General features: G+C 50.3%; 1 protein-coding gene across 1 annotated transcript in view; it reads left to right on the top strand.

Moving 5' to 3' along the window:
- The window catches only part of ELOVL2 (ELOVL fatty acid elongase 2), a 422,911-nt gene that overhangs the window by 181,183 nt on the left and 221,820 nt on the right, over positions 1–19,908 (top strand). The gene's annotated exons all lie outside the window — the stretch shown is intronic.

Below are 19,908 nucleotides of genomic sequence, written 5' to 3' on the forward strand. Positions count from 1 at the left end.
CAGGTGCCCCTGACTTCTTCCACAGTCCATGGTTCTTGCTCAAAACTCAATCGGAACTTACTGCCGGGCATCCTGTTTTTGATGAGTACCAGGTCACCTGGGGCCATGTCCGGTGCGACCGCCCGTCGCCGGGTGTCGATCTGTGCATAGGCTCCGCGGCGCCTAGCATCAACAGCGCTGTCATCAGGGGCCTCAGGCCTCCACTCTGGATGATGTGGTATTGTGTCCGTTATTACCCGTCCCATCAGCAAATGGGCGGGGGCCGTTCCTGTGATGGAGTACGGCGTCTGGCGATAGCTTCGGAGGAAAGTAAAGATCGCGAGCTCTACCAACTGGCTTTTCTCATGAGCGATTCGTATTACTTTATTGAGGGTCCTCATGAAACGTTCGGCTTCCCCATTTGCTTGAGGCCAGCGAGGTGTGATTCGCCGATGGTGAATACCCAACGCTTGCAGATATGCGGCGAATTCTTGACTCTGAAATGGGGACCCATTGTCTGTTCTGATCTCCTTCACCAAGCCATGGGTTGCCATTATTTTCTACATTTTCGGGATCACTTCACTTGCACTTAAGGTTGCCAGTATTTCCACTTCAGGATACTTTGAGTGGTCATCAATGGCGACTAATGTGTGCCTTCCGTCCGGCAGGCTGCCAAAATCCACGCTTATCTTGGACCACGGTCTTCTGGGTCGAGGTTCCATTACAATGGGAGCTGGCCGGGGTGTTTCCCCAGTGACCTGGCAGGCGTGGCACGCCCGAACTGTGACTTCTACCAGTTCGTCCATGAGAGGGAACCACACTTTAGTGCGGAGCCTCGATTTGGTCTTCACCATGCCTTGATGGCCAACGTGAGCCAGATCCACCATTCTCTGGGTTAGCGACGTTGGAATGACTAGTCGGTGTCCTCTCAGTAGACACCCTGTGCCGTCTTCAGTCAATTCCTCTCTGACATTGTAGAGACTGTCCATTATCTGTCTCGCTCTGGGCGTCAAACTCTTCCAATCCTCCCAGGCTATGTTCCAGTTGTTGTTTTGGACCGCTAGCCTAGCTTTCTGCAGGCATTCATCCTCACTGGTGGCTTGCGACAGGGTGGCCATGGATACCGGTCTGGGACATGACCGAGCGGTTACACATCGTACGTATTCCTCCGTCTCCGCCGCTTCAGCCATCTCTTGCGGGGTTGCCTTGCGAGGGTGACGAGAGAGGTAGTCCGCGGGATTCCGTGCTCCCGGCTGGTACTCTATTTTGCAGTTGTAATTTTGCAGTTGAAGCATCCACTTCTCGATCCTCGGTGGTGGTTTCGTGGATGTGCCCGAGAACAGGGCTACCAGGGGCTTGTGGTCGGTTGCCACAGTAAACGGTTTGCCATACACGTATAGGTGGAAATGGTGACAGCCCCAGTGGATGGCGATAGCCTCTTTTTCTATCTGGGAATATCTTTGCTCCGTCTCGGTGAGGGACCTGCTGGCGAAGGCTACCGGAGCCCATTCCTCTGCGCTCGTCTTCCTCTGCAGCAGAACCGCCCCCAGTCCGACTGGACCGGCGTCCACGGCAATTAGTGTGAGCTTGGCTGGGTCAAAGAATGCAAATGTCGTCGCTTCTGAAAGTGCACTTTTGATCTCCTCAAATGCTCGGGCATGCTCGCTGCTCCATGACCAGGGGGTGGACTCTTTCGTCAGTTCTCTCAGGGGCGCCGTTAGGTTGGCCAGGTCTTTGATGAATCTACCGCAGTAGTTGACCATTCCTAGAAAGCTTCGTACTTCCGTGATGTTTGTGGGGGCAGCCGCTTCTTTGATGTCCTTCACCTTGTCCGGATCGGGGTTTACTCCTTCCGCCGAGAAGGTGTACCCAAAGAACTGGAGTTTGTTGCACAGGAACTCACACTTTTCACGATGTAGTGTGAGGCCGGCGTCTCTTATCCGTCGTAGCATCTGTACCAACCGCTCGTTGTGTTCCGCAACCGTCGTGGCGTGTACCATAATGTCGTCGCTGACATTGATGGCTCCGGGGATCCCAGCGATGAGCTCCTGGATCACGTTTTGGAATACCTCGGCGGCTCTCGACACTCCAAAACTCAATCTGGTGTACCGCCTCAGCCCCACGTGTGTCGAGAACGTGGTTATGTTCCGGGATTCTTCATCCAGTACTAACTGGTGATAACCTGATCGGAGATCCAACTTCGAGAACCACTTGGCACCCGCCATCTCTCCAATGAGGTCGTCGATGGTGGGGGTGATATGGCGCTCCCTCCTGATGGCAACGTTGGGGAGTCGCATATCGACGCATATTCGGACCGCGCCTGGCTGTTTGGGTTTCCTTGCCACGACTATGGGAGATACCCACGGGGTCGGCCCAGATACCTTCTCGATGATTCCAGCCGCTTCGAGCTTCTTCAATTCAGCCTCCACCAACGGTCTAAGATGGAACGCTATGCGGCGATGTCGTAGGACTATTGGCTGGACGGTGTGATCTATATGTAGTGGATCTCCTTGCCGCTGAACTTGCCTATCCCCTGGAATATTTCTTCAAACTCTTCTAGGATGTGGTGCATCGACTCTTGGTGCACTCCAAACGCGAAGGTCACCACCCCGAGGTCTTCCGTGGCTCTGCAGCCTAGGAGCATGCCTTGTCCGTCTTCTGTGACATATATGTTTGACGTGACTGATCGTGTCCCGTGAGCTATCGTGGTCTTGAACTTTCCACACACTTTCAATGGTTCCTCCTGTCCATACGCGAATACCGTTATCGTTGATGGTCGTAGTGCGGGCTTCGGGCGCATGGAGCGGTGCAACGCAGCGGCCATGATGTTAATGCTAGCCCCGGTATCAACTACCGTGGTGATCTCTTGCGACCCTACCCGGATGCTGCACTGCGGAAGGCGTCTTGTCCTGCGCGTTGCTGTGCCTATCATGTGTATCCGGTGTATCACCCTCTCTTCTTCGCCATCATCATCCATGTCGCTAGCCACCGGCTCTCCTTCCTCCACGGCATTCACTGTCTGGCGGGGTTTGCGGAATCTCTTCGAGCGGCACACCTTCTCGAAGTGGTTGAAACGGCCACACCCCAGACACTTTCTTCCTCGTGCGGGGCACTCTGCCGCGGCATGTGGTGACCCTCCACAGTACCCGCATGACTTGGGCAGTTCTTGAGCGGCCGGACCTGCTCCCCTTTTGGGCCACCTCTGTTTGGGTCTGACTGCGACTGCGTTGACTGGCTCCACCTTTACAGGGGCCTGTAGAGCGGCTTCCATGTGCGCAGCACGTGCTTTCGACAGTTCTTTTGTCTGACCCATTGTCAAGATCTCCGCTAGGGGTTTACCGGACTCCTCCAGTATCCTCTCTCTCAGCTTAACTGACGCGCACCCCTGTATTATCTGGCCTCTTATTTCCTCCGTCTCATCACGGAACCCACAGGTGGCTGCTAGGTTCTTCAGGCGGGCGTGGAACTTGTCTAGCGACTCCTCGGGAACCTGGCGCGCTTGGCGGAATATGAATCTCTCATAATCGCGATTTGCCATCGGTTCGAAGTGTTCATTTAGCGCCGCTATCAGTGTCATGTGAGTTTTGGGGGTATTTTCTACAAGCGTCTTGACTATGTTGTGGATTTCCTTCCCTCCGAGATGAATTATCATCGCAGGGAGGCCTCAACCACGTGGGCAGCAACACGCCGGGGACACCCCAGTGACGCTCGAGGAAGCGCTCGCTTCAGTTCTGGACTGGAAACGCGTGGTGCGCGATTCGCCTGGGAGCCGGTGTGCGCTTCAAAGGCAGCGCGACTCCACCTCCTCGCACCGCAGCGGGGGCCGTCACACGCCAGCAATGCACCGCGGGGGCACGAGCGCCGAAAGCGGAGCTTGCTTCACGGCCGCCACACCCACGGGAGCTGGAAACACGAGGGCACGCCCACTCTCGTCGCCACTTGTTATGTTGTGCGCGGGGGCTGGGTGCTCACTACGGCGGGCCTTGCTGTGCATGGAGACGCGGGGACACAGGTGCTTTGTGTTCCGTCCGCCGCCGTGGCCGTTCTGACCTACGTGTGTGCGTAACGATATATTTATTGAACTAACATCACGTGACCTGACGCGTACGCCTGTGCGTATGTCGTCAGTGTCACGACATTACAGATGACTAGTTCCAGAGTTTGGCCACCCAGACGTAGGAAGCGCTTCTGTAAATGTGAGATTTTTTTAAGGAAGTGATAACCATGAGTGGGTCATCTTCTTTAGGAGTAGGTCTGGCTTTATATTAAAGGAAAAGTGGTCCACTAGTATGGAAGGCTCAATGAGAGATGCATATTTCTGTACAGGTATCTAGCCACAGAAAGCCAGTGTAGAGATTGGAGGTCAAGTGAGATGTAACTCCAGGTACTTACAGCAAGGAGTTACCTGGCATCTGCATTCTATATTCCTGTACCCTATAAAGCAGGTAGAAGGGGCTCGAATTATAGTTCTGTGGCTTAAAATGATTGTTTATAGTTTGATGTAGAAAACATCGATCTGTACATGAGACACACATTGACCTTCATGAAGACTATTTCTGGCACATATTTCAATGGATATATAGACCAATATAATAATGTAATTGTGTACATTTAATAATGTTTTTAACCTGTGGATTGAACGAGTTCTGTTTTTTAATGACTTTGTATGACTGGTTGGATGTATGAGTATGATGTGCTATATGCATGTTGATGATAGGGAGTCTGAAACCAGTGGCGGTCCGCGCAGGTATGGTAGGGTGGTGTGGTGGGGCAGGAGGGGAGGGAAGTCGACAGACAATGGAATAGGGAAAATTAAAAAAATAAAATCCTTTTCCGTCGTCTGCCGCCACCCCCCCCACACCCCCGCCCCACCCTGCCGTACTTTCCCGCACGGACCGCTGCTGTCCAAGTCATATTTAAACTAAAGTATTGTCCTCCAAATAATACATATGTATAAAAATTAAAATAATATGCTTTGAATAGGTCTGTCTCTTGATATTAATTATTGAGTCATACCTGTTGAAAAGAAACAGAGAAGTTTGCCTTTTGCATTTTTGGTTTTGTCCCGCTGTTGTCTTCTCCTAGTATCGGTGTTCAGGGGCCCTCTTTTGGTTAGACTAGTTCTGTGGCTTAGCCAAGGTTGGATTCTCAGATATATTAAAGTCTAGGAGTACAGGGGGATTGTGATATTTTCAAGTGATCTTAGAGAAGGAGTGTAGGAAGGCATTAGCAAATTAAGGGTTGTAATGGGAAGATCTGTACATTTATGAAGAATGATGATGTGACTAACATAGAACGAGCACAGGCTCACAATCTGAGGCAAATTGTGGATGGTTTTGATCAGTAGAGAGATTTTGTAGACACATGTTAGTCCTTCTCCAGTCATCTTCTAAGTGTGATTCCTGATTAGTATTTGATTACTTGGGGGTATGGCTCTGAGTTTGGAAGGTACAGTTTAATTTCAATTGCAGGTCAACACTAGAGTCTGGTATCTAGTTCACCTAAATGCCAAGTACCTTTAGATGGTTCTGGTCCATTAATCTTACATTCAACAGGATAAAAGAGAGATGGTGAATAGAGTTTAGTGATAGGACTGGGTACATAGCATAGTGTGGGATAATGAGTAGACGGCCAGGGGATGAAGGATAGGAGAGATTAGCTCACTTTTGACTCAATCTTGGTGAGTAGTGGCTCAAAAGGTTGGGAAGAAGTGAGGAAAGATGAGGAAGGAAAGAGAATTGGAAGACGTTAATAGGAGGGAACCATTGGCAAGAGTAACATGAGGAAGCTAGAGGGGGGTGACAAGTAAAGGGTCGAAACAGAGTGGATCGGATCGGGTGGTTGAGGAGCAAGAGGTATAGCAGGCGGCTGATGGTGGAGGATTTGAGGCTTGCTGGAGGATGTGCAAGTGCTAGTGCATGTTAGATTTACACAGCAGAGCTCTCTGGACATGGTGTGCTGTAAATCTGAATTGTATGAATGAACTGATGGAATTTCAAGCTGTACCCGTCACCGATACACTGAATGACCTGACATTTACATATGATTAAAATGGTGGTGGGCTGTGCACAACATATATGATCTAGCAGCAACCATCCGATGAGATAATTAATTGCATGTCAATAGGAAGGAATGAAGAGCTCACCTCAGTGTCTCGTTTAACACTGTTGTCAGAAGATGTGACCTAATGGCTAGAACTGCTGACTTTGGAACATGAGGAGTGAAGTTCAAATCCCAGCCTCGGGTCAACTTCCTGTGATTCAGCAGAATTCATGTGCTCTCTGTGTGTCTAATCTGTAAGGCAGTCTGGCACTGCTGTAATGCCCTTGGGCCAGGTTTGCATGATACAACAGTCATTGGCAAAGCCAATAGGTCTTGCCTAAGTAAGCATGGCTGCTGTTCAGCTTGGCTAAAGGTTAGTGGTGTGAAATACCGTAGCTTGGAGTGGAGTAGAATCGCTTAGAGTGGCAATGTGTGGAGCGGTGTAAAGTGGAGTGGTGTAGACTAGAGTGGCATAGACTGGAGTAGAGGGGCATAGAGTGGCATAGAGTGTATATGGTGGTGTGGCATAGATGGATACAGAGTGGGGTGGCATGGAGTAGAGTGGCATGAAGAGGAGTGTAGGGAGTGGTGTAGAGTAGAGCTCTTCTGAGTAGAGTGTCGCAGAGTAGAATGGCGTAGAGTAGAATGGCGTAGAGTAGAGTGGAGAAGGGTAGAGTGAAGTAGAGTGGAGTGGAATAGAGTGGCATTGTGTGGAAAGGAGTGTAGAGTAGAGTGATGTAGAGTGGAATAGAGGGGCATTGTGGGGAATGGAGTGGCCTACAGTATAGTGACATAGATTAGAGTGGAGTGGCGTTGAGTGGCTTTGGGTGGTATGGTGTTGGGTGGTATGGTGTAGAGAAGATTGGAGTCGAGCGGAGTGGCATAGAGTTGCGTGATGTAGAGTAGCTGGGCATAGGATGGGGTGGAGTGGCATAGGGTAGCATGGAGTGGAGAAGAGTGGCGTAGCGTGGATTGGCATTAAGTGGTGTAGAATAGAGTGGTTTAGAGTGAAGTGGAGTCGCATAGAGTGGTGCGGAGTAGAGTAAAGCGACGTAGAGAGGAGTGAAGTGGTGTAAGGTAGACTACAGTGGCATTGTGTTCGGTGGAGTGGTGGGGATGGCATAGAGTAGAGTGGCCTAGAGTGGAGTAGAATGGCATAGAGTAGAGTGGCATGAAGTGAAGTGGTAAGAAAGTGGAGTGGCATAGAATAGAGTGGCTTATAGAAGCGTGGAGTGTCATAGATAGGAGTGGCCTAGAGGGGAATAGAGTAGAGAGGAGTATAGTAGAGTGGAGTGGCATATAGTAGAGTGGGATTGTGCAGAGTTGTGTGGGTGGCATAGAGTGGAGTGACAAAGAGTATAGTGGTACAGGGTGTCTTATAGTGGCATAGCGAGGAGTAGAGTGGCGTAGAGTAGAGTGGCTTAGTGTGGAGTAGAGTGAAGTAGAGTGGTGTAGAGTGGAATGAAGTGGCATAGTGTAGAGCAGCATAAATTGGGGTGGCGTAGAGTAATGTGGCATAGTGTAGAGTGCCATTGATTGTCATAGAGTTGAGTAGAGTAAAGTGGCATAGAGTAGAGTGGCATAGTGTGTGTAGAGTATAGTGGCATAGAATGGAGTGGCATAGAATGGAGTGGCATAGAGCAGAATGGAGTGGTGTAGAGTGGCATTGAGTAGAGTGGCACAGAAGTGAGTGGCATAGAGTAGAGTGGGGTGGTGTAGAGTGGCGTGGAGTGGAATGGTGTTGAATTGAGTGGAGTGGCATAGAGTGTTGTGATGTAGAGAAAAGTGGAGAAGCATAGAGTAGATTAGAGTGGCTTAGATTGGAATGGAGTGGAATAGTGCAGAGTGGAGTGGTGTCGAGTAAAGTGGCAAAGTGTATAGTGGAGTGGAGTAGAGTAATGTGGCATGAAGTGGAGTGGATTAGAGTATAGTGGAGCATAGTGGAGTGGCCTAGAGTGGCATTGTGTGGAGTGGTGCAGAATGGAGTGGCACACAGTAAAGTGGAGTGGCATAGAGTACAGTGGCGTAGAGTGGAACGGCATTGAGTAGAGTGGAGTTGTACAGAGTGGAGTGGTGTAGAGTGGAGTGGCAAAGAATGAAGTGGAGTGGAGTGGAATAGAGTAGAGCGTTGGAAAGTGGCATAGAGTGGAGTGGCACAGAGTAGAGTGGAGGGGCTTAGAGTAGAGTGGCATAGAGTGGAGTAGTGTAGAGTAGAGTGGTGTACAAGGGAACAGTTGAGGGTGTAAGTAACTAAGGCATCAGTGGAGACGGCAGATAGGGTGAAAGCAACATAAATAAAAAGCAGTATGCCTGTGTTAAAAGTAGAAAAGCACAATGCAAGTCCAGGAATATTACCGGAACGCTTATCAAATAAGAAAAAGGATGTATTGCAAAAATACAAGGAAGAAAAAAGACGAGGAAGAACACACGTACAAGTTCCATGCTTCAGGGAGGAGCTAACACAAGAAACAAAGGAAGCCCACAGGAGCTAAACATTTGGCAATGAAAACTATTATTGGTATTATTGGTATGCTGTGGGCGGGTTGTTAGCCCACTGAATTATATACAATACGGCTCTGTTTAGACGAGAACTAAAAACTACAAATACCACAAATGCATAATTTATAAAATAAACATAATTGCAAGGCCCAAAGATTTTCTTATTAGCCGTCTAGGCTTAGTGAATTGTAAGGCTGCCTAGTCTTGATTCCACCTCAAGCAATCCCTCTCCCACACTACACTTGCGGTCTCTTTATCTCACCCTTGTAAATTCTTTTTCATCCCTGCTTTCTTCGTTTGCCACTGTTTTCCTTTCTTACTCTTCTTCTCCTTCCTCTCTTTGCTGCCTTTTTCTTTCTCTGGGCCAACGTCTGGTGATAAAAATTAAGTTCTGGAATCCAAAATGAAAGCTCACAACCATCCACACAACGAATGCACTGCCCGACAGATCTTGTGGAATATATTTTTTTTAACTGTATTTTATTGATTTTAAGCAAACAACAAAACATACAGTGGATGTTGACAGTGCTATACATAAACCAGTATCTGATATATAGCAAGGGCATATACAATCCAATAGAACATAAAATCCACATGTGGAATTATCCATTTGTCCAAAGATATTTCAAGACAATGATGCATAGAACCAAGACAGTGAGCAGATCACTGCTTGGTCGTCAGGGAAATAACTAATGCATTCACTCAGCTCCCCATCAATCCTCTACCCCAGATCCATCTTCAGAGGACTGACCATCGTCATCTTGGAACATACCCTGCAATTAGGCCCATTGCATTATAGCCGCAGATGCTTCCTCGTCATTGTGTGATAGTCGCATGTGCTGTTCCTCTGCAACCCCCCACTCCAGAGGACTGCCAAACCTGTAATCAGGCTCTTTGTTCCACACCTCCAGCCAGCGACAGCCATCTTCGGGAGAATCTAAAAAGTGTGAATTGCCCCCGACAAAACTCTCAACAAAGCTGGATACAGCAATATGTAGCGGAGGCCCATATAGCATAGTTTACGTTTAACCTCCAAGAATGTCTTTCGGGCGCCCTGAACCCTGTTTGCATAATCTGGGTAGTTGGAGATCTTGTGATTCTCATATTCGGCAGTGTCAGTGTCTCAGGCCGCCCCAAGGATGATATCTCGATCTTTATAGTTCCGAATCTGAGCACTGACAGCCCACTGAGGGGCTCAAGGCAGCGGCACAGCCATAAGTGCGCTGTGCCCCCTCTCAATAATGAACATGGAGACAGCCCACAAGGGTTCAAAATGCCCCTGATCCAGGCCTTAACAAATTGCTCACCATGCGCCCCTGCCGCCTGCTCTGGAAATCCCAAAAGACTCACAGTGTTGCGGCGGTAGCGTCCCTCCACTTCCATCACCCTTACCTCTACGGCCCGGACCCGGAAGTGACTGCGGCGACCTGCTTCTTCAGGTGGCCAGCTCCATCTGCAGATCATGAATGGAGTCCTCTGCCAGTAGAACCATATCAGAGTCCTTGTGGAGGTAAGTGCATAGAAGATTAACCTCAAGGGCCACACTCTCAATTTTATTTTCTAGGGCTAGCTGAGAGCCCAGAATGGCCTCCAGTAATTCAGCTCCCATGGGTTCCCCTGCCAACTGTTAAGCATCTACACCGCCTTTGCCAGGTGCAGTTCATGTAAGGCGCTGTGAGGTGGATGCCGGGGTCGTGTAAGGCTTCATAGTGTTGTCCTGGGGGGCCGCAGCTGTCTGTTCCTTCCCATGGGCACCACAGCTACTGGGCCTCAGTGGTCTCCCAAAGCACGGTGGCCATTAAGCAGTTTCAGAGCAGACTCCTCCACACTGAGGGGAGAAAGGCAGCACAACCCCCCCACCGTTGGATCACCCCCCGAAAAGGAGATCCAGGCCCCCAAGCACCAGCAAGTAAGGTCTCCAGCTACCCTTCCCCACATGGTTCAGGAGGGACAGGATGGGTGGGCAACTCAGGCCCAGACACTGATTGCAAGATCACTGCGGGCCCCAGGAATTCCACTGTTGCCGCCCCACAGGGATGCTCCCTAAGTGCCCCCACTCAACATTGCTGCAAGCAAGCTTGTAGAGAGAAGGAGTGTAGGAAGGCATTAGCAAATTAAGGGTTGTAATGGGAAGATCTGTACATTTTTGAAGAATGATGATGTGACTAACATAGAACGAGCACAGGCTCACAATCTGAGGCAAATTGTGGATGGTTTCGATCAGTAGAGAGATTTTGTAGACACATGTTAGTCCTTCTCCAGTCATCTTCTAAGTGTGATTCCTGATTAGTATTTGATTACTTGGGGGTATGGCTCTGAGTTTGGAAGGTACAGTTTAATTTCAATTGCAGGTCAACACTAGAGTCTGGTATCTAGTTCACCTAAATGCCAAGTACCTTTAGATGGTTCTGGTCCATTAATCTTACATTCAACAGGATAAAAGAGAGATTGTGAATAGAGTTTAGTGATAGGACTGGGTACATAGCATAGTGTGGGATAACGAGTAGACGGCCAGGGGATGAAGGATAGGAGAGATTAGCTCACTTTTGACTCAATCTTGGTGAGTAGTGGCTCAAAAGGTTGGGAAGAAGTGAGGAAAGATGAGGAGGGAAAGAGAATTGGAAGACGTTAATAGGAGGGAACCATTGGCAAGAGTAACATAAGGAAGCTAGAGGGGGGTGACAAGTAAAGGGTCGAAACAGAGTGGATCGGATCGGGTGGTTGAGGAGCATGAGGTATAGCAGGCGGCTGATGGAGGAGGATTTGAGGCTTGCTGGAGGATGTGCAAGTGCTAGTGCATGTTAGATTTACACAGCAGAGCTCTCTGGACATGGTGTGCTGTAAATCTGAATTGTATGAATGAACTGATGGAATTTCAAGCTATACCCGTCACCGATACACTGAATGACCTGACATTTATATATGATTAAAATGGTGGTGGGCTGTGCACAACATATATGATCTAGCAGCAACCATCCGATGAGATAATTAATTGCATGTCAATAGGAAGGAATGAAGAGCTCACCTCAGTGTCTCGTTTAACACTGTTGTCAGAAGATGTGACCTAATGGCTAGAACTGCTGACTTTGGAACATGAGGAGTGAAGTTCAAATCCCAGCCTCGGGTCAACTTCCTGTGATTCAGCAGAATTCATGTGCTCTCTGTGTGTCTAATCTGTAAGGCAGTCTGGCACTGCTGTAATGCCCTTGGGCCAGGTTTGCATGATACAACAGTCATTGGCAAAGCCAATAGGTCTTGCCTAAGTAAGCATGGCTGCTGTTCAGCTTGGCTAAAGGTTAGTGGTGTGAATACCGTAGCTTGGAGTGGAGTAGAATCGCTTAGAGTGGCAATGTGTGGAGCGGTGTAAAGTGGAGTGGTGTAGACTAGAGTGGCATAGACTGGAGTAGAGGGGCATAGAGTGGCATAGAGTGTATATGGTGGTGTGGCATAGATGGATACAGAGTGGGGTGGCATGGAGTAGAGTGGCATGAAGAGGAGTGTAGGGAGTGGTGTAGAGTAGAGCTCTTCTGAGTAGAGTGTCGCAGAGTAGAATGGCGTAGAGTAGAATGGTGTAGAGTAGAGTGGAGAAGGGTAGAGTGAAGTAGAGTGGAGTGGAATAGAGTGGCATTGTGTGGAAAGGAGTGTAGAGTAGAGTGATGTAGAGTGGAATAGAGGGGCATTGTGGGGAATGGAGTGGCCTACAGTATAGTGACATAGATTAGAGTGGAGTGGCGTTGAGTGGCTTTGGGTGGTATGGTGTAGAGAAGATTGGAGTCGAGCGGAGTGGCATAGAGTTGCGTGATGTAGAGTAGCTGGGCATAGGGTGGGGTGGAGTGGCATAGGGTAGCATGGAGTGGAGAAGAGTGGCGTAGCGTGGATTGGCATTAAGTGGTGTAGAATAGAGTGGTTTAGAGTGAAGTGGAGTCGCATAGAGTGGCGTGGAGTAGAGTAAAGCGACGTAGAGAGGAGTGAAGTGGTGTAAGGTAGACTAGAGTGGCATTGTGTGCGGTGGAGTGGTGGGGATGGCATAGAGTAGAGTGGCCTAGAGTGGAGTAGAATGGCATAGAGTAGAGTGGCATGAAGTGAAGTGGTAAGAAAGTGGAGTGGCATAGAATAGAGTGGCTTATAGAAGCGTGGAGTGTCATAGATAGGAGTGGCCTAGAGTAGAGTGGCATAGAGGGGAATAGAGTAGAGTGGAGTATAGTAGAGTGGAGTGGCATATAGTAGAGTGGGATTGTGTAGAGTGGTGTGGGTGGCATAGAGTGGAGTGACAAAGAGTATAGTGGTACAGGGTGTCTTATAGTGGCATAGCGAGGAGTAGAGTGGCGTAGAGTAGAGTGGCTTAGTGTGGAGTAGAGTGAAGTAGAGTGGTGTACAGTGGAATGAAGTGGCATAGAGTAGAGTGGCGTAGTGTGTGTAGAGTATAGTGGCATAGAATGGAGTGGCATAGAGCAGAATGGAGTGGTGTAGAGTGGCATTGAGTAGAGTGGCACAGAGGTGAGTGGCATAGAGTAGAGTGGGGTGGTGTAGAGTGGCGTGGAGTGGAATGGTGTTGAATTGAGTGGAGTGGCATAGAGTGTAGTGATGTAGAGGATAGTGGAGAAGCATAGAGTAGATTAGAGTGGCTTAGATTGGAATGGAGTGGAATAGTGTAGAGTGGAGTGGTGTAGAGTAAAGTGGCAAAGTGTATAGTGGAGTGGAGTAGAGTAATGTGGCATGAAGTGGAGTGGATTAGAGTATAGTGGAGCATAGTGGAGTGGCCTAGAGTGGCATTGTGTGGAGTGGTGCAGAATGGAGTGGCACACAGTAAAGTGGAGTGGCATAGAGTACAGTGGCGTAGAGTGGAACGGCATTGAGTAGAGTGGAGTTGTACAGAGTGGAGTGGTGTAGAGTGGAGTGGCAAAGAATGAAGTGGAGTGGAGTGGAATAGAGTAGAGCGTTGGAAAGTGGCGTAGAGTGGAGTGGCACAGAGTAGAGTGGAGGGGCTTAGAGTAGAGTGGCATAGAGTGGAGAGGCATAGAGTGGAGTAGTGTAGAGTAGAGTGGTGTACAAGGGAACAGTTGTGGGTGTAAGTAACTAAGGCATCAGTGGAGACGGCAGATAGGGTGAAAGCAACATAAATAAAAAGCAGTATGCCTGTGTTAAAAGTAGAAAAGCACAATGCAAGTCCAGGAATATTACCGGAACGCTTATAAAATAAGAAAAAGGATGTATTGCAAAAATACAAGGAAGAAAAAAGACGAGGAAGAACACAAGTACAAGTTCCATGCTTCAGGGAGGAGCTAACACAAGAAACAAAGGAAGCCCACAGGAGCTAAACATTTGACAATGAAAACTATTATTGGTATTATTGGTATGCTGTGGGCGGGTTGTTAGCCCACTGAATTATATACAATACGGCTCTGTTTAGACGAGAACTAAAAACTACAAATACCACAAATGCATAATTTATAAAATAAACATAATTGCAAGGCCCAAAGATTTTCTTATTAGCCGTCTAGGCTTAGTGAATTGTAAGGCTGCCTAGTCTTGATTCCACCTCAAGCAATCCCTCTCCCACACTACACTTGCGGTCTCTTTATCTCACCCTTGTAAATTCTTTTTCATCCCTGCTTTCTTCGTTTGCCACTGTTTTCCTTTCTTACTCTTCTTCTCCTTCCTCTCTTTGCTGCCTTTTTCTTTCTCTGGGCCAACGTCTGGTGATAAAAATTAAGTTCAGGAATCCAAAATGAAAGCTCACAACCATCCACACAACGAATGCACTGCCCGACAGATCTTGTGGAATATATTTTTTTTAACTGTATTTTATTGATTTTAAGCAAACAACAAAACATACGGTGGATGTTGACAGTGCTATACATAATCCAGTATCTGATATATAGAAAGGGCATATACAATCCAATAGAACATAAAATCCACATGTGGAATTATCCATTTGTCCAAAGATATTGCAAGACAATGATGCATAGAACCAAGACAGTGAGCAGATCACTGCTTGGTCGTCAGGGAAATAACTAATGCATTCACTCAGCTCCCCATCAATCCTCTACCCCCGATCCATCTTCAGAGGACTGACCATCGTCATCTTGGAACATACCCTGCAAATAGGCCCATTGCATTATAGCCTCAGATGCTTCCTCGTCATTGTGTGATAGTCGCATGTGCTGTTCCTCTGCAACCCCCCACTCCAGAGGACTGCCTAACCTGTAATCAGGCTCTTTGTTCCACACCTCCAGCCAGCAACAGCCATTTTCGGGAGAATCTAAAAAGTGTGAATTGCCCCCGACAAAACTCTCAACAAAGCTGGATACAGCAATATGTAGCGGAGGCCCATATAGCATAGTTTAGGTTTAACCTCCAAGAATGTCTTTTGGGCGCCCTGAACCCTGTTTGCATAATCTGGGTAGTTGGAGATCTTGTGATTCTCATATTCGGCAGTGTCAGTGTCTCAGAAATGCTGTGAACGGTGGTTTTAGGTTTTAGGTAAAGGCGCCACAGGGAAAATTTACATGTATTATTTGTCCTGAGCTTATTGATTGACGGTACTACAAGGTGAGAAGTACCACCTTACTTCCCAGAATTATGGGACTTGGCCCAGTATAACTTGGAAAACAATCCTTAGCACACGTACTACTTATACAAATTAAAGGTGTAACGTGTTTTCACAGTAAAATTCAATCAAGTGTACAAAAGAAATGAATTGGTCTTTTTCTCTTCTTGGTGGTTCTTTTATTGGTTGCCAGTCTTCTCAGTGGTTCATAACAGCCAACACGTGTTTCGTCGCTACAGGGGAATGTAGTCCCGCAACTTTTTCAAGGCTGTGTTTACAGAAAAGATTTTTTTTTTTTTTTTTTTTTGAAACCGTTTATTGCAATCTCAAATATATACAGGCATGGGCCTACAACCTTCCGGCCGGCCGCTAAAGTGACAGAAGCAAATGACATATGTACAATAAGGCACTTGACTTTGCAGAGACGATAAAACAGGAGGTATCAACAACGTGGGCCACATGACTCTGAGCCCACAATACGGTTTCGTTTTATACAACACAACAACATAAAACCACACCCGCAAGGCAACCCGCGATCGAAAATGACAACACGTGCTCCTCCAGTAGGGGACCCCAACCATCCAAAGAAATCCAGAGAGGGGAAGGGAGACAGATCCGGGACTGGGAGAACAATGTGTCCGGGGCTGAGGGAGGGGGTCAACTAGGGGGATGGAGCTGGTGAGGCGGGAGGCAACAACGGCGGCTCGCAAATACCCCCGCGGTAGGCGTTCCAGGGGCCCCATATCTTCACCCATGCCCCAGGCTTACCCCGCGCCACATACACCACCTTTTCTCGGAACATGCACCAATCCATGTGTTCTTTCCAGGCCGACACCGCCGGGGGTCTCTGGGATCCCCACAGTTGAGCAATGTCACGTTTAGCTATCATATATCCCAGAGTCACCCATCGCGTCTGCGGAACCGAGTAATCGGTCGGTTCCCACACATTCAGCAAGCATCTCCTCGCTTCAGGCAACAGCGCGACATGCGTAACCGCTCGCAGGACCTCATGCACACCACGCCAGAATCGCTCCACCCTCGGACATTCCCACAGAATGTGCAAAAAAGTCGCCAAAGCACCACACCCACGCTTACACAATCCATCCTCGGCATAGCCCATACGCAGAAGCCTTGGCCCCGTCATATACACCCGGTGGAGTATCTTAAGCTGGACGAAGCGAAGGCGAGCCGGGATGGCCACCTCCCTCGGAGAAGCCACCGCGGAGGTCCAGTCCTCGTCGTCCAACTCCAGCCCATCGGCAACCCAAGCCTCGCGGAGACCAGTCAATAAGCCCGAGCGGTCATTTATCAATTTCTTGTAAATGAGGGAGATCGTGCTGTCCGGAACGTGGCCATCGAGCACTCTATCCTCCAGGGGGGAGGACTCCGGGATGGAGGCCACGTCTGGGAAGACGGAACCTAGTGCGTGACGGACCTGCAGGTAGCGAAAGTATTCACTGCCCTGCAGCTGAAACTCCGCCTGCAGCGTCTTGAATGTTTTGAATCCTCCCCTCGTCCAGAGATCTCCCACTGTACTGATGCCTATCATGTCCCACCGCTCGAAGCCCTTCGAGGTCCACAAAGAGCCCAGCCTCTCCGACGCATACAACGGTGACGCTCGGGTCAAACGGTCCTTCCATCCCATAGCTGCATTGGCCGCGTGCCATACTCGCACCATGACACGCGTGGGTCCCGTCAAGCGGGAATCGGGCACGCTAGTGTAGAGCGCTCGATTGTAGTCGCCACCGGGCAGGAGCATTTTGTCCATTTCAAATGCCGGGTTTAGGGCGGGCCCATAGAAACCGTGATTAATTGCAGCTAACTGGGAGGCCCAGTAATACCGCTTAATATCCGGGAGGGCAATCCCTCCGTCGTACCACGGGAGCGTCAATTTTGCCAGAGCTATACGCGGCCTCCCGTCCCAAAACAGACGGCGCTGTAAGCTTTCCACCTCACGGAAATAGCGCGCCGGGACCAAGTCCATAGTGTTCTGGAGAGCGTACAGAAAGCGCGGCAATGACATCATCTTGAACAACGCCGCCCGACCGAGCGGCGAAAGCGGCAAGCGCCGCCAGCGCACGACGTCCTCCTTCAAGCGCTGGAGGGGGGGAAGCAAATTTCGCTCGTAGCGGGCCACCGGGTCCAGCGTAATATAGACCCCCAGGTATCGAAATCCCTGCGAGGCAATCTGGATCGGACAGCCCCGAGGGAGGACAGGAGCCTCCCCGGAAAGCACATAGATACAGGATTTAGCCCAGTTGATGACAAGGCCTGAATTACGGCCAAAGGAGCGCAAAACATCGACCAGGACAATCAGTGACTTGCGCGGGGAGGCTAAGTACAAAAGGATATCGTCAGCGTAGAGGGACACGCAGTCCTCATACTCGGGGGTCCAACGGAGACCACGGATAGAAGGGTGCCACCGCAGCCACTCCGCCAGGGGTTCCAAGGCCAGTGCAAAAAGGAGCGGCGACAGGGGACAACCCTGTCGCGTGCCCCGTCCCAGCACGAATGGGGCCGAGACTCGACCATTCACCACCACCTGTGCCAATGGGTCCGAGTACAACAATTTAACCCAACTGATGAATCCTGGGCCAAATCCAAATTTCGCCAACATCGCCCAGATGTAGGGCCATTCGAGCGTGTCGAACGCCATGGTGGCGTCCAAGGACGCCAAGATGGCCGGCTCCCGCACGAACGGAACACGCGCGAGCACCCCGTGCAAGCGCCGCAGATTAAGGGCCGTATTGCGATGGGGAATAAAGCCGGACTGGTCTTGGTGGACCAAATCGCCCACCACGCCGACCAGCCGGTTGGCGAGCACCTTGGCGAGGATTTTAGGCTCCGCGTTCAAGAGCGAGATAGGCCGGTAGGATGTGACCCGGTCTCGCGGTCTCCCCTCCTTGTGGATAACCACGATGGTAGCCAGACGCTGGTCCGGCGGGAGGGAGCCCCGCGAGTGGGCCACAAGGAACATTGCGCGGAGGTGGGGCGCCAGTACATCCGGTCGCAGTTTATACAACTCGATAGGAATGCCGTTCGGGCCCATGGCCTTGCCAGAAGCGACCGAGCGGATGGCGAGGGCAATTTCGTCCGAGGTGGGGGCGGCATCCATCAACTCCCTGTCCTCCATTGAGAGGGAGGGCAGCGCGATGTCACGCAGCAGGGCATGGGAATCCTCCTCCGGGCAGGGAGAAACCGGGGAATATACCTCACGGAAATAATCTGCAAAGCAAGAGACAATGCCTTCCGGCTCAGTAACACGTACACCATCCATTCTCTCAATCAGCGGGACCACACGACTAGCTCTCTCCTTCTTATCCAACCACGCAATCAACTTGCCAGCCTTATCACCCACATCATACAATCGCCCCTGTTGCTCTCTGCTGAGGCCCCTGGCCGCCTCCGTGACGAGGGACCTATAGGCCGCCTGCTTAAGGTGTAGAACGTGCAGCGCAGCGTCAGTCACCCCACTCCCCAGATCACCCTCCAGTTCAGTAATTTCGGCCTCCACCCGGGTCACCTCCTCCTGGGCGCGCCTCCGGGCATGGGAAATAAAGGAGAGGGCCTCCCCTCTAAGCACTGTCTTGAAAGCCTCCCACAGGGAGATGGCCGACGAGACAGACCCCACATTCTCCTCAAAATACCGCTGCAAGGATTTAATCAAGTCTGCACGAATCGTGGGGTCGCGCAGGTACCAGGCATTGATTGGAGCTACCCTGCCCTCCCCCCTCGGGAAGACATCAAAGTGCAACAGGAGTGGGGAATGATCTGAAATACCCCGCGCCAGATGGCGCACCTCCCCCACTCTCCCGGCATAGGCCGCAGGGACAAGGACATGATCAAGCCGCGAAAGGCTACCATGGGCCCCCGAATGGAAGGTGTATTGCAGCTGAGTGGGATGCTTTAGACGCCAACAGTCCACCAATCCCAGTGTGTCCAAAAGGCCAGACAGCCACGCTTGTGCCCGGGGGAGGTCCCTAGGGGGATAGCGATCCATAGTCCCAGAGGCCACAGCATTGAAGTCCCCCCCAACCACCAGAAGCCCCCCCGGAAGGTCAAGCAGGAGGCGTCCCAGGTCCGCAAAGGTGGTGGACTGTAACCCCGGTGGGACGTACACTGAGACAAAGACGACTACTTTGCCCTCCATTCTCCCCACCAAGACAGTGTAGCGTCCCCTCTCATCATGGCGCACCTCGTCTATTTCTAGCGGGAGCGAGGTCTTGACCATAATGCCCGCCCCTCGTGAGCCTGATGTAAAGCCCGAGTGGGCCACCAAACGATAGCCACGCCGATTCATGGCACAAAAGGAGTTACCAATGAGGTGTGTCTCCTGCAAAAAGACCACATCAGGCGAAATCCGTTTCAGATATTGCAGGACCACACCCCGCTTAATCCTATCACCCAGTCCGTTAACGTTCCAGGACAACAAAGTCAGGTCCCTACCCCCCATCACATACAGAAGCCATCATTTGTCCCCCCGAGAGCATCTCAAAAACACCAATACAATGAAGGGTTTGCCTTGCGGTAGAAACGAACCACACCCCACCCCAACCCACCCATCCCAACAGAACTCCCCCCACCCTGCACCCCTGCATGAGCCCAAACAGCCCCCCCAAAGTGCAGTGTGCCTGTCGCCCCATAGAAAGAAAACTAACTAGTCCCCCAGAGGAGGAGGGAGATCCCCCAAGAGACCCCACACGACCTCCACAGGAGGGGAACTTACCCTAACAGTCAATGGTGACAATAACACAGTCCAGAGCAGGGCCTACCATTAGACCCTCAGTCCTGATCCGGCGGGCCCTCCCCACCAACCGCTCCCCCCCCACCCCCCCTGC

Source organism: Triturus cristatus, chromosome 5_2 (genome assembly GCF_964204655.1).
Source record: "Triturus cristatus chromosome 5_2, aTriCri1.1, whole genome shotgun sequence".
NCBI lineage: Eukaryota > Metazoa > Chordata > Amphibia > Caudata > Salamandridae > Triturus > Triturus cristatus.